Here is a 13,221-nt window from a genome sequence, read left to right on the forward strand (position 1 = left end):
CTTTCTTTTAGATAAATTACCTAAAATGAATCAACCTTCTGATTAGCTTTGTAACTTGGTATATTGAATTTGGTATGTTTTGCTCTTTTGTAGAAGTTAAGAAATCACCTAAAAAGCGGAAGGACGAAGAACCTGACATATTAATTCAGCCTCTTGGAAAGAGAAAGAGGGTGTCCTTTGGTGGGCACTTGAGTCCTGAACTGTTTGATAAATGCTTACCTCCAAACTCACCACTTAAAAGACGTGCAACTCCAGCACGACTGAGCTTGCCATTTGGAAACTCGCCTCGAGCGGTTTTGAAATTTAGACAATCTCGAATCAAGGTAAATAATTTTCTGTACTGAAATGCCTCAAAAGCACCCAGATCAAGTCTTCTGCTTCTCATTCTTCGTGTGTGTGTGTGTGTGTTTCTAACAATCCTGTACATGCATACTTAGATATAAGTCCCATTGGGTGAAATCCAACATTGTGTAAGAAAACTCCTTCCCCTGTTGCTCTGTATGCCCCCCCCCCGCACCAAATCTCCAGAGGGTCCAAAGACTTTGAAGCAGGATTGGTGGACACATGAGAGCTGGGGTGCAGGGAAGAAGGCCCCCTTGAGAGTAAATTTGTTCTAATGCCACAATATAATTGGATATTATCCATTCCTTCCAATGGGGCTTACAAGTAAGTAGGTATTGGATCCCTGCCTAAAAATTTTTAATTCAGAAGTTGTCAGGGTAAATGAAGTGTCCTTGAGACAGGTTTATGATCTTGAATGCAGGGAAATATTATTTCCAGCGTGGGTTGAGCAAGTTCCAGTTGCTTGACCATTTGCTTCAGAGGTCTTGTTCCCTGACAAATGCTAGCAAGGGAAGACTTGTTTCCACCATGGGATGAGTGGGGTCTAGCCCCACTCCCTTGTTTTCACCTGCTGTACAATAACTCTTGAGAACTGGCATTTTTATTAAAAGTTGGATTATGAGTAAAAATAAATAAAATTGCAGCAAGGGACAACATGACTCCATCGTGGGTTGGAGCAAGTAGTTTGATGTTACTGTTCTGTATTGTGGTTTTTCTATTTAGTAGTTGTAGTGATTGTATTTCATTTTATCATGTTGTGTGCTGTCCTGTGCTTCGTTTGAGGAAGGCCTCTCAAAGATAAGTGTTTTATCTTATTTAAAAGAAATGAGCAGAAAAGATGTCTACTTGAATGAATGCAGTGCATTCTCACTGAATAAAAGTTCTTAATTTTGGCTTGACAGTGCCCTTTAAAAAAGGAGGAGGAAAGCTCTCATTTAAGGAGAAGGGCTAGGACAGGTTTGAGGAACCTCTGGCTTGCAGGCCAATCTTGGCTTGACAGGCTTCCCCATTGGCCCACAAGTGAGGGAGGCAGTTGGCCAAACCAGCTTAAGTCCCTTCCGAAGCACCCAACAATCAGCTGGTTGTTGGGAGCCTTTGAAGCAGTGCACAAAGCAGGAACCCAGTGGCTGATGCAAAGCGAAGATGTTCCTACTTGGTTCAGGTGTCATGTCCCTCCTTTCATTTCAGCAACTGGATTTACAAAGAAACAACTATTGAAATGATGTGGAAAAACACGTCGCTTTTAACAGTGCCTTGCTGCCTGCTAGTGCTTTGAAGTCTTAAATTTGGGGTTTCAGAGCACCAAATCCCTTGACATCATTTGTGATTTCAGCAGGAGGATGGCCCCGCACACTTGTAAAATTTGGCCTGCTAGACTGGCCTGTGGATCCAAAAAGGTTCCTTTTCTCTGGGCTAGGACATGATGTGTGTCTGTGTGGTTTCTTCCTAGGCCTCTTCATGTGTCTGGCCTTCCAGATTTTGGTGGATTATAGCTCTCATCATCATTAACCATTGGCTCTACTCACTGGAGCTGATATGAGTTAGGCCAGAAGTCGCCAAACTTTGAACCAGTGAGCCCATCTTAAATTTGGAGAAAGTGCTGTTCTTGCTAATCACAAAATGGCTGCCGCGGGTTAGCTTTTTATTATAAAATGGCTGCTAAGTCTAAAAGTATGGAAAAAGAGACATAATTATAGAATGATGCAGACATGCCACCCCATTAGTGAAGACATGAGCACATGCACCAACCACTACTGCATTCTCTCCCAGGAAGAAGCTCTTTATACTTTAATCCTGGCATCCAGTGACATGTGGACATGTTCATAGGTGTAGCTGGCTAAGTGCAAACAAACTGAGCAAGAAGAGCAAGCTATTTCTTATGTATTGTGGATTTTTGATGAGATACTTACTGAGGTATTTCATGGGTGCCAAAGGGGGGTCCTGCTACCTGCAGGACTGTAGCACCCTGCTTGTGGTTAACGCTTAGCTGGAATGAAATATTCAACGCAGCAATATAGAAATTAAAATAATTATTTATTTGTCAGACAAATAAATGAGAGGCACAGTGGTATATGGTTACCAAGCTCTGGCCTGGCTCCTGCCATTATGGCCAGCCCTTATATTCCCTTAATCCAGCCCCCTTTGCTCCTCCTGTGGCTGCCTCTGTCCAATCAGCCTGGTTGAATTTCCTATTGGCTGATTGCTATATCCAATCCTAAAAGATACACCCACATCCTCCTGTCCTTATATGGAACACAAACAGCTATATATTGTTACATCTATAAATGACAAATAAGTAGTAATATATCTTACATGTGTCTCAACAAGGAATCTTAATTACCAGCTCACCTCTTGCCCTCCCTGCCCTATTGCCTTTTAAAACAAATGGTTAATCTTAAATTTTTATCTTAAACATATGTCAAGGATCTTGAGTTTCACATCAACATTGAAAGATATCCTTCATTTGAAGGTTTCTCTGACAGCTAATATATCTGGACAGCATTTGATGGCGTCTTCTTGTCTGGCAAGAGGCTGAGCTCAATGGCCCCTGTAGTCTATTCCAACTCTAGGACTCTATGATTCTATGAAATAAGAATCTAACATCTAAATTTGTTACTTTCTAAATCCTTTGCATAGTTACATTTAAGCCAATATATTTAAGCTAATATATTTCATACATTATCATAGGTAACCTTTTAAAAGAATAAAGCTTCTCAAGGAAGGAACTCAGTAAAAAAACAGTTTTTAAAGAAACCTCTTCAGTTACATTCCCCCCCCTTCAGCCTCCTTTCCAGCCTCAAAATAAAATAGGAAGAAGCTTCTTTTTCCCCAGCCAAGCCAGTTGCCTTTTCTCTCAGTTTAAGAAAGAAACAGTTTTAAAAAGACTTCCCAGCTAGATGCTTTAAAAAGCCTCTGGCCTTAGAAAATACAGCTCAAGGTTTTAAGAGAGGCCCATGGTATCATTTTACTATTTGCCCATTCCTAATTATTTATCTCTGCCTTTGTTATCTTCTGTAACATGTAGGGTCAATGTCCTGCTTTTAGTCTGTAATTTCAGCTTTTACGACTTTGAGAATTGCTTTCTGCTATAAATCAAAAGGGGCCCCTTGTCTTAGGAGAATGGCCAAGGTTTTCTCTGCCTGGCATGAAACGTTTGAAAATTAAGCCCTCTTTAATATACAAGTCCTGATCAAACATTAATAAAATGCAGGCTTATGCCTGATGCCTCATTCCCCCCTTTCAAGCTCAAGGACCTTCGTCCCAAGTGTCCTTGATAGCTTGACCTTCATCATATTCCTGAGGTAAAGCTCTGTATAGGGCCATGATATGAGGTAGAGTTTCATTTGAAACCATCTTGCTAATTGTACTTCTAAAACATGAAATGATACATGGCATCATACATAAAACCATTACCACTACTGTCAAGAAAAACAAGCAAGACAATAGTATCCCTTTGAGTCCTGTGACATTAGGTAACCAATTGGTGAGCCATCCCATATCCCATCCTTCCCATGTTTGTACTGGGACATGTGCTATATTCTCCATCTTTGTGGCCAACACACGGATTGCCTCACCATTATCTGAAATGTTAAAGCAACAGGCATTCCCTGTCAAGTTCAAGACTCCACATAGGCCTCCCTGCTTGGCAAGTACATAATCCATTCCCATTTTCAGCTGCAAAATGGCGGCTCTACTTTCATCCAACTGTTGTGCAATAAGTCTCAAACTCTTGGCCGTTGCATTGGTTACAAGTTCCACTACTGCTTGCAATCGAATTATTCTGTTTAGATTATAAATAGGATCCCGTGCCCCTTGTATGAGCTCACCAGGATTCCAGGAGGCAGGATCATAATAGGCTATAATGCGCTCTGGTGGCCAATCATCAGTACCGCTCCAACTTTGGGTACTTCCTCCTGCTATATGAGAAATATCAGCGTTTCTTCGTGTACGCTTGGGCAAATTAGTGGGCATAATCCACATTGGTGGTAATACCCATCCCAGGAAACAAGTCCCACTCCATTTGGAGGGGAGTTTCTTGTATGCCCATTCTCCACATATCCACCACAACCATCGGGTCTGAGGTCTTTGGTACGTGGAGTACAGAAGGCGAAATAGCAAAAGAGGTAGAGAGTTCACAGTGCAGTATGTTAGATTGCCTTTTTCTGTCACAGTTATGTTCCATACCACTTTCCATGCATGAATAAAAGGAGGTGCACAGGGCAAGGCATCCCGAGTTTGATAGGTAGTATCGTGTGCCCAGGTATTCTTAATATTATCCCAAGTATAGTGACAATGAGAAGAACCTATCATGGTAGAATCAGCTGCATCTGATGATCTATGTACACAGAATTCCCCTTGTACAGGTATAACTCGTAATGGTTTAGTTGAGTTCCATCCGGGGAAATTCTGTACTTCTGTTTGGTGTGGTATTTCGCTTACCATACCAATGGCATCTAATGGTATCGGTAATAAGGGCATACCTCCCTCTGAATCATCTGGCCCAAGAGAGCAAACAAGGCAATTGGTCCTATTTGCAACATTGGCTACCATTTCAGCTAAACCTACCCACATATTGTGGTCATGGTGGAATCCATATTTAGTCAATTTGGCCAGATTTAAGGACCCTTCCCCTTCCCAAGGGATCAGGATTAATAGAATCATGTTGATGTCTAGCATATGCATTCCTCCCACAAAAGATTACCTTATAGTGATAGCAAATAAATATTAGTCCCAATATAATTCCCCCAGTGACAGAAATGGGGAACCACCAAGACCAAAACATATATCCCGAGGATCCCCAATGAGTAATATCTCTGATAATTGTTCCACAAGGAGGTGGGCAGTCAATTAATTGTGGGGCAGTCAATTAATTGTATAAGAGAATCTGTCCTTTCACAATCGCTGGTTCAGATGCTCCTCAAGCTTCAGGCGTGCGCAGGTCAGCCAGCTTCCAGGTTGTGGCTGCAGCAGGCCGGTCGTCAAATGTTGCCCGTGACCTAGCCCGTTCCCGGTAGGGCTAGATACAGGGGTTTTTGGAGAGAGTCAGTTTAAGAGGATTAGAGGGGTCACCTTTGCACGTCCAACTGCCTTCGGACTTCTTCAAACGGGAGTGATGAATCCAGGGGGGTCACCTCAGCTACCTTCACCGCTGTTGGAGTAGAGAGCAAGACGGTGTAAGGTCCACGCCACTTAGGTGCAAGTGGATCACGTTTCCACTCTTTCACCCATATGCTATGCCAGCCTGAAGCTGATGAATCGGCACGGCAATGCTGCACGGCGTGCGCTCGAGGGCCCACCTGTTAAGATAAAAAACAAACAAACAAACACGGGAGAGAGACAAAAACACGGGAGAGAGACTGCACTTGTCCCTGTGTCACATGGTCTCTTATTTGTTTGAGGTCAGTTGGACTATCCTGAACAAAGGAGGGCGGCCTCCCATACAGGAGCTCAAAAGGTGACAACTTAAGTCTTTTTGTGGGTGTGCACCGAACACGAAACAGTGTTATGGGTAACACGTCTACCCTCCTGAGGCTTTAGACATATTAGTGGGCTTCTGGCATGCCCTGCAGATACCTTGCACAAGCGTCTGGCGGTAGGTGGTAAGCCTGGCCAGGTGAATTGCATTGTTTGGATCCCAATTAGGATCTTCCAAGGGAAAGTTGTAAATATTTCCCACTCTGGCCTGCTCACGCAAATATATCTGTGCCTTTTCAATTATGTCTCTCCTTTCCTCAGTGGTGAACAGAGTATTCAGGAGCTGGCGGCAATCTGTCCAAGTAGGACTATGAGTATTTATTATTGAAGTCACCAAGTCCATCATAGCCTGAGGTTTTTCTGCAAAAGATGGGGTGTGTGTTTTCCAATTCATCAGATCTGTAGTCGTGAATGGAATATATTGCAGGGTCGAAGTTCGAGGTGGCCGTGGTCCGGGTTGCCCGTTAACCAGCACAGGCTCCTCAAGTGCATCAAATACTCTTCTGAGAGGGGCTACTACGTGATCTTTCTCTTCGCCTTGCTCTAGGGGCCTCAAATCATAGGGGATGGTATTTGTCCCAAGGCGTTCTTTTAGCAGCTTTATACGCCTGGCTGTATTGCTTGCTGACCGATTAAGGTCTCCCTGTAACTTCTGTAATAATTCTCTAGGACTTGGATGTACAGGGGTTTGGGGTAGGCAATCAGTTGTTTCACTAAAAGAGACTGTAGATGGAGTTCTACTGGGACTCACAGATGGAATAACCACTTCTGCTTGGGCTTTATTATAGGCCTCCAATGCCTCCTGAAGATATTTATCATAATCTATCAAGGAATCAAGTTCTGTGACTCCAGCCCCATTATTCATTCCACTTTCTTGCCTTGGGGTTACAACTGGTGGAGTGTTTGGATTTGGCTCCCTTCGATGTGGAGCATAAGGTGGAGGTGGAAGCAGCTCTTCCTCTGGTCCCTCAAAAATGGGTTTGAGTTTATTTGGCAAGATTCCTTTCCTAGCTTCGGCTTTTACAGCCAATAATTTGCATCGTTGGACTTTGCATTCCCTTATCCATGGAGGATTTTTATTTAATGTGCTCAGCCAGGAATCTATATATGAAAATTGTTCTGGGCACCCTCCAATTTCTTTGGCGATGTTAGACCAAAGTTTGCTTACTAAATTTATATCAAAGGTTCCTTGAGATGGCCATTTAGTATTTTGATTCGGCCACTCTAATTCACATAACGTTCTCAAGCGCTCTGGCGTCATTTTGACTCCATATGCCCCTGAGAAGGCTTTCTTAAAATTATTTAACATACATTCAAGAGGTGTATTTTCCCCTTTTGAACCCCCAACTCCCATTGTATGGCCCTGTGAAGTATCCACTCAGTCACTCACACACACGCTTCGTGGGTTTCCTTGCCTGGTGAAGTCGCCTTACCAGGAACCGAAGTACTGCCCACTCCACACTCAGGTCAGCTACAGATTGCTCTGTACTTTCTCACACATACAATGCGCTAGATACTTCACCACACACTACCTCCCATTCTTCCCTTTTCCCCCACCAGATCACCATCTGATGTATCCAACCACCTAGCGTACTCAGTTCCCACTTACTGAGACGCAGAAGTTTGATCAAGACTTCTCTTCCTCCCAATTAATTGGAGGGCCAAAAATCCCTTTGTGCACTTACCCCTGGTTGGTTCCGTTTCCCCCCGGTCCGTCGCCGCCAGTGAGCAGGGTATCAGACAGACGAGACTTCTGCGTTCCCCCTGGAAAAATTTACCAGTGCGCGCTTGGGTAAGCAGTTTAAAGATCCTCTCTCTTGTACCCTGCTCAGTAGAGCGAAGGGGCTGCGTTCCAGCAGACCACTTATCCGAGTCACAGGGCACCATAAAATGTAGCACCCTGCTTGTGGTTAACGCTTAGCTGGAATGAAATATTCAACGCAGCAATATAGAAATTAAAATAATTATTTATTTGTCAGACAAATAAATGAGAGGCACAGTGGTATATGGTTACCAAGCTCTGGCCTGGCTCCTGCCATTATGGCCAGCCCTTATATTCCCTTAATCCAGCCCCCTTTGCTCCTCCTGTGGCTGCCTCTGTCCAATCAGCCTGGTTGAATTTCCTATTGGCTGATTGCTATATCCAATCCTAAAAGATACACCCACATCCTCCTGTCCTTATATGGAACACAAACAGCTATATATTGTTACATCTATAAATGACAAATAAGTAGTAATATATCTTACATGTGTCTCAACAAGGAATCTTAATTACCAGCTCACCTCTTGCCCTCCCTGCCCTATTGCCTTTTAAAACAAATGGTTAATCTTAAATTTTTATCTTAAACATATGTCAAGGATCTTGAGTTTCACATCAACATTGAAAGATATCCTTCATTTGAAGGTTTCTCTGACAGCTAATATATCTGGACAGCATTTGATGGCGTCTTCTTGTCTGGCAAGAGGCTGAGCTCAATGGCCCCTGTAGTCTATTCCAACTCTAGGACTCTATGATTCTATGAAATAAGAATCTAACATCTAAATTTGTTACTTTCTAAATCCTTTGCATAGTTACATTTAAGCCAATATATTTAAGCTAATATATTTCATACATTATCATAGGTAACCTTTTAAAAGAATAAAGCTTCTCAAGGAAGGAACTCAGTAAAAAAACAGTTTTTAAAGAAACCTCTTCAGTTACATTCCCCCCCCTTCAGCCTCCTTTCCAGCCTCAAAATAAAATAGGAAGAAGCTTCTTTTTCCCCAGCCAAGCCAGTTGCCTTTTCTCTCAGTTTAAGAAAGAAACAGTTTTAAAAAGACTTCCCAGCTAGATGCTTTAAAAAGCCTCTGGCCTTAGAAAATACAGCTCAAGGTTTTAAGAGAGGCCCATGGTATCATTTTACTATTTGCCCATTCCTAATTATTTATCTCTGCCTTTGTTATCTTCTGTAACATGTAGGGTCAATGTCCTGCTTTTAGTCTGTAATTTCAGCTTTTACGACTTTGAGAATTGCTTTCTGCTATAAATCAAAAGGGGCCCCTTGTCTTAGGAGAATGGCCAAGGTTTTCTCTGCCTGGCATGAAACGTTTGAAAATTAAGCCCTCTTTAATATACAAGTCCTGATCAAACATTAATAAAATGCAGGCTTATGCCTGATGCCTCAGGACACCAAAAGGTTTCTTATCCCTATTTACCCAAGAAAGAAAGGTTAATTGAAAAGGAGCACTTAACAGTTTGTGTGTCAAAGTATGTAGCTCTAACTTCACATGCTTTTCTGTAGATAATAGGGGCACGGTTGCCAATGTAGATGTCCAAAATAATTTGTCTTAACAAACCAGCTTGTACAGATGTTATAGTAAGGAGATGCACTTGAATGAAGTACCAGTTACAACTACTTAGTTCCTGGGCAACTACTGAAATCTGTAAGTGGATATTTATACTTCAAATTGCTATCCTGTACTTCCTCTAAGGATCTCAGGACAACATAGAGAACATTTTATCTATTCAACCACTGCAGTATGATACGGTTGTAAACCTAAGTGGTACACTAGATTCCCAAATTCAGGTCTCCTCAGTTTAAGTTCTGCTTATGTGCTATGCCACATTTGATATCTCATTAGAAGTTCTTTGTATTAACTTTTTAAAAAATCCCTCTTCTTTCTCTACAGAGTTTCCCTGAAGGGGTTCAGCATGAGAATAGTTCATCTAAGAATGCTGCCTCACCCTCAGCACGCAGGTCTCCAGTTGCCTCGCCCACAGCACGCAGGTCTCCGGTTGCCTCACCCGCAGCACGCAAGTCTTTGGTTGCCTCGCCCACAGCACGCAAATCTTCGGTTGCCTCTCCCGCAGCACGCCGGTCTTCAATTGCCTCGCCCGCAGCACGCCGGTCTCCGGTTGCCTCGCCCGCAGCACGCAGGTCTCCAGTTGCCTCACCTCCAGCACGCAGGTCACCGGTTGCCTCGCCTCCAGCACGCAGGTCTCCGGTTGCTTCGCCCCCAGCCACTTTTTCTTTTGATGCACCCCAAAGAAGAGGTCGCTTTTCAGTTTCTCATGTTACCAGCCCACCTTCAGAAGAACAGGATGCTCTTTCCAGTCAGATGAACGGAGATGAAGAAGAGTTCACTGAAGTAAAGACATCTGAACCTACTGTTCAAGAATGCAAAGCTGCTCGTTCAACAAAGAGGAGCAAAAATGCTACTCCAAGAAGTTCTTTGTGTAGGAGAAGTGGAGTAATGGGTGTAATTCACTCTAAAAGGCAAAGTGGGGCTTCCAAAGCCAACTTGATAGGTTTGTCATTATTGCTTTGTTAGTGTCTTTTGATGTTCCACAAAACAATCAGATACAGCATATAGTATTCTAAAAGACTGCAGGGTTTACCAGCCTTTTTGGATCAGTGGGCACAGTTTGAATTTTGATAGAGTGAGGGTGCCCATCACAAAATAGCTACTATGAGAGATGTGTGGCCTAACACCAAATGGCTACAATAAGGAGTATGGTCTAACACAGAATTAGAGAGAGAGCCACCCTCAAATCTTATGCTAACCATGGGAAGTCATTTAGGTCCTACTAATCCTGATTGTGGAGATAACACCAATGCTGTAACGGGACATTACTCAGTACCAGGACAAATATACAAGGTGGTCACACCACACTCAATTTCATTTCACAGAAATTGCTCAAACTTGGGCCCCCAGCTGTTGTTGGCACACAACTCCCATAATCCCTAGCTAGCAAGACCAGTGGTCAGGGATGATGGGACCAAGTTTGAGAAACACTGGCTTAGAAGATACATGCACATTTTGTCCCCTATTTGTGGGAGGGCTAGACAGTTGTGGGTTTTTTAATTAAAAAAATAAAGCTTGGAATTGGCACATGTCCAGAGGTACTAATGAAAGCCTTCATGGGCATCAGGCTGACAACCCTGGCTTAAAAATGCATTAGAACAAATGAATCTACAAATCTAGAAAATGTTGGTTTTATTAAAAATGTGTTTTAAGCATAGAAATAACTAGCAATCTTGAACAATTATCATTCCAGTTGCAAAGTCTTGGGCAGATATAGTGAAACAGGGTGTTCCAAAATCTCAAGTAAGCAGTGCTGCAAAATGTGGTCTTAAAAGATCAGCCAAGAAGAGGTCAGCCAAGAAGAACTCAACAAAACCATCAAAGGTAATTCTCTAGCAGTGATCAAAACTAATACCCTGCATTTAGTAAATATATTGAAGCATTCCATTTTCCAGTCATTAAATGCCAGAGTCTGGAATTCTTTGAAACCAGGGATGGGAAGGGCCTTTAGCTTTTTGATAGATGGTCTGTATCCATGAAGTACCAGTTTCAGTCCCTGGCACTTCTAGACAACTTGAGATCTATTCCACCAAGTCAGAATAGACATCACTGGGATGGATGGACCAATAGTTCTGCTTTGTATAAGGCAGCTTCAAATGTCCTCCACCTTGCCCCCCCCCCCCAATAATTGCATGGAATTCCAGAGCAAATGTGCAGATCAGATTCTTTCCCCCTACTCTGAGTTTGGAGATGTGTTCTCTTGGTGTGCATGCCTTTTGGATAATGAAACCAGCCTGAATTACCACATTGGAGTATATATGAGTAATATAAAGCACAGCAGTTTGTAAAGTAGGTTAAAACTAGGCTTGGGAAAATTATGGATAAGTTGATGTTGCTAATGTTAATGAGTATGCATCATATTTTCTTTTGAGAGAGGATATGGTAAAATGAATGGAGATGAATTCTAGGTGCATGATGAGAGCAAGTAGAAAGGCAGCCAATGTCTGGTAGATGGAGCAAGACCATGTTTTGTCCACAAACCAAAGTGGCTTGCCCACACACTGGGCCACAAGCAAAAAGAAATAATGTTTTAAGAGCTGTGTTTGCTACTTAAAAGCTTGTAGGTTAAGTAAAACAGGCTGAATGATCTGTAAGAACAATGGCTTCTAGCCAACATTGTCTGCGCACATGCAAAGCAGATCTCCGCTTGAGAAACAGGACTACATCTTACTGTTTGTTGTCAAACAATTACCAAGTACCCAGTATCCTGAAAGTAAATGGGTAGACACTTCTAAAGCATTTCCAACGTAATATTAGCTTTTTGCAATGAGAGAAAGAGCCAGAAGATACATATGTGGAGAGGAAATGTAGCCACAAGTGAAAAGTTTTCAAGTGCCTTTCACACAGCTTTCCTCTTGTATTATAATAATTCAAACTATGAATTACTATTTGATTACTTTAGGAATAAAGAGAGTTTTCTATATTCAAACTACTACAATTACAATTAAGTCCTTTAGAATTCATGCTGCTTAATGTAATGTAGTTAGTTAACAGCATGTAATGAACCAGGAAGGTTCAGTTCAAACTTTAGTTCAGCCACGAAATCATTGGATCAGCCATACTCTGTCAAGCATCTAATCTGTAATATGGGTGTAATACTCTTGTAGCCTTACAGGATGTTAAGCAGTTTGAATACCATTCTGTACTATTATTCTCTTATTATCAAACACCTCTATATTAAATACATACATAAATGGACTTTATCAAATAAGATATGCAAAATTGGATTTCCCATGCTATTCTTGCAGTCTTTTCTCAGTACTACTTAAGTAAAAGGATGGAAATGACTTAGAATTGGCAAAAGCCACCCTAAGCAACAGTGCAACAATGCACTGAGAATTTTTAGTATGTTGTTGGGGAGGCAAGATGTGACTGGCCAGATGTGAGCTCTATGTTTGTAGTTTCTGCTGCTGCCAAGCAGCAAAATGTTTCAAGAAGGAAAAATGGATGAAAGCTCTGTCTGCTTTTTTTTGCTTGGATTTATTGTGCATGCTGGACTTGACATTCAGAATTGTATCCAACTTTGAAGTAAATGGTAATTGAGCTGCGAGCACCAGGACTTACATGCACTCTGAGCCTCAGTGATCAGACTCAAAGGTTTAATTGTATATTTTGTTTTCAGAACAATGTTTCCATGCTAAAAACGCCAATAAGAAAAGTCCAGGGTCACTTTACTACAGGATATGCAAATTCCCCTGCTCCAATTGTGATTGGAAAAGCTCATACCAGTATTGTGAATGCTGCTGTACAAGTCCCTAAAGTGATGATCAACTATCCTTTGAAGAAACATGATGACTTAAATGAAAGTTTTACAGGTAAATTGTTAGTGTTTTGGTGAAATGATTTTTTTTTCTTGTACAGTACCAAATATTTTGCAAGCCTATAAGGAGTTCACTTGCATCCCATGGAAAATGGTTGGATTGGTCATATAAAGAACTTGGTTGGTTTTACTGTCTGAAACAAACACATGCTGTTCTAACAAAATCAAACCTAGTTTGTACAAAGTAGCATTCTGTTTAAGTCAGTGACGGGCCAGAAAGACCTATGTTTAAATCTCTG

General features: G+C 41.9%; 1 long non-coding RNA gene across 1 annotated transcript; it reads left to right on the forward strand.

The window, feature by feature from the left end:
- Positions 1 to 253: 253 nt before the first annotated feature.
- Positions 254 to 12,972, forward strand: LOC308578320. Its single transcript, XR_014003875.1, has 4 exons — positions 254 to 323; positions 9,487 to 10,105; positions 10,856 to 10,986; positions 12,785 to 12,972. It is a non-coding gene; the product is annotated as an uncharacterized lncRNA (long non-coding RNA).
- The last annotated feature ends 249 nt before the right edge of the window (positions 12,973 to 13,221 follow it).

The sequence above is a fragment of the Podarcis bocagei genome (assembly GCF_964188305.1).
Source record: "Podarcis bocagei genome assembly, chromosome: W".
NCBI classification, from domain to species: Eukaryota; Metazoa; Chordata; class Lepidosauria; order Squamata; family Lacertidae; genus Podarcis; species Podarcis bocagei.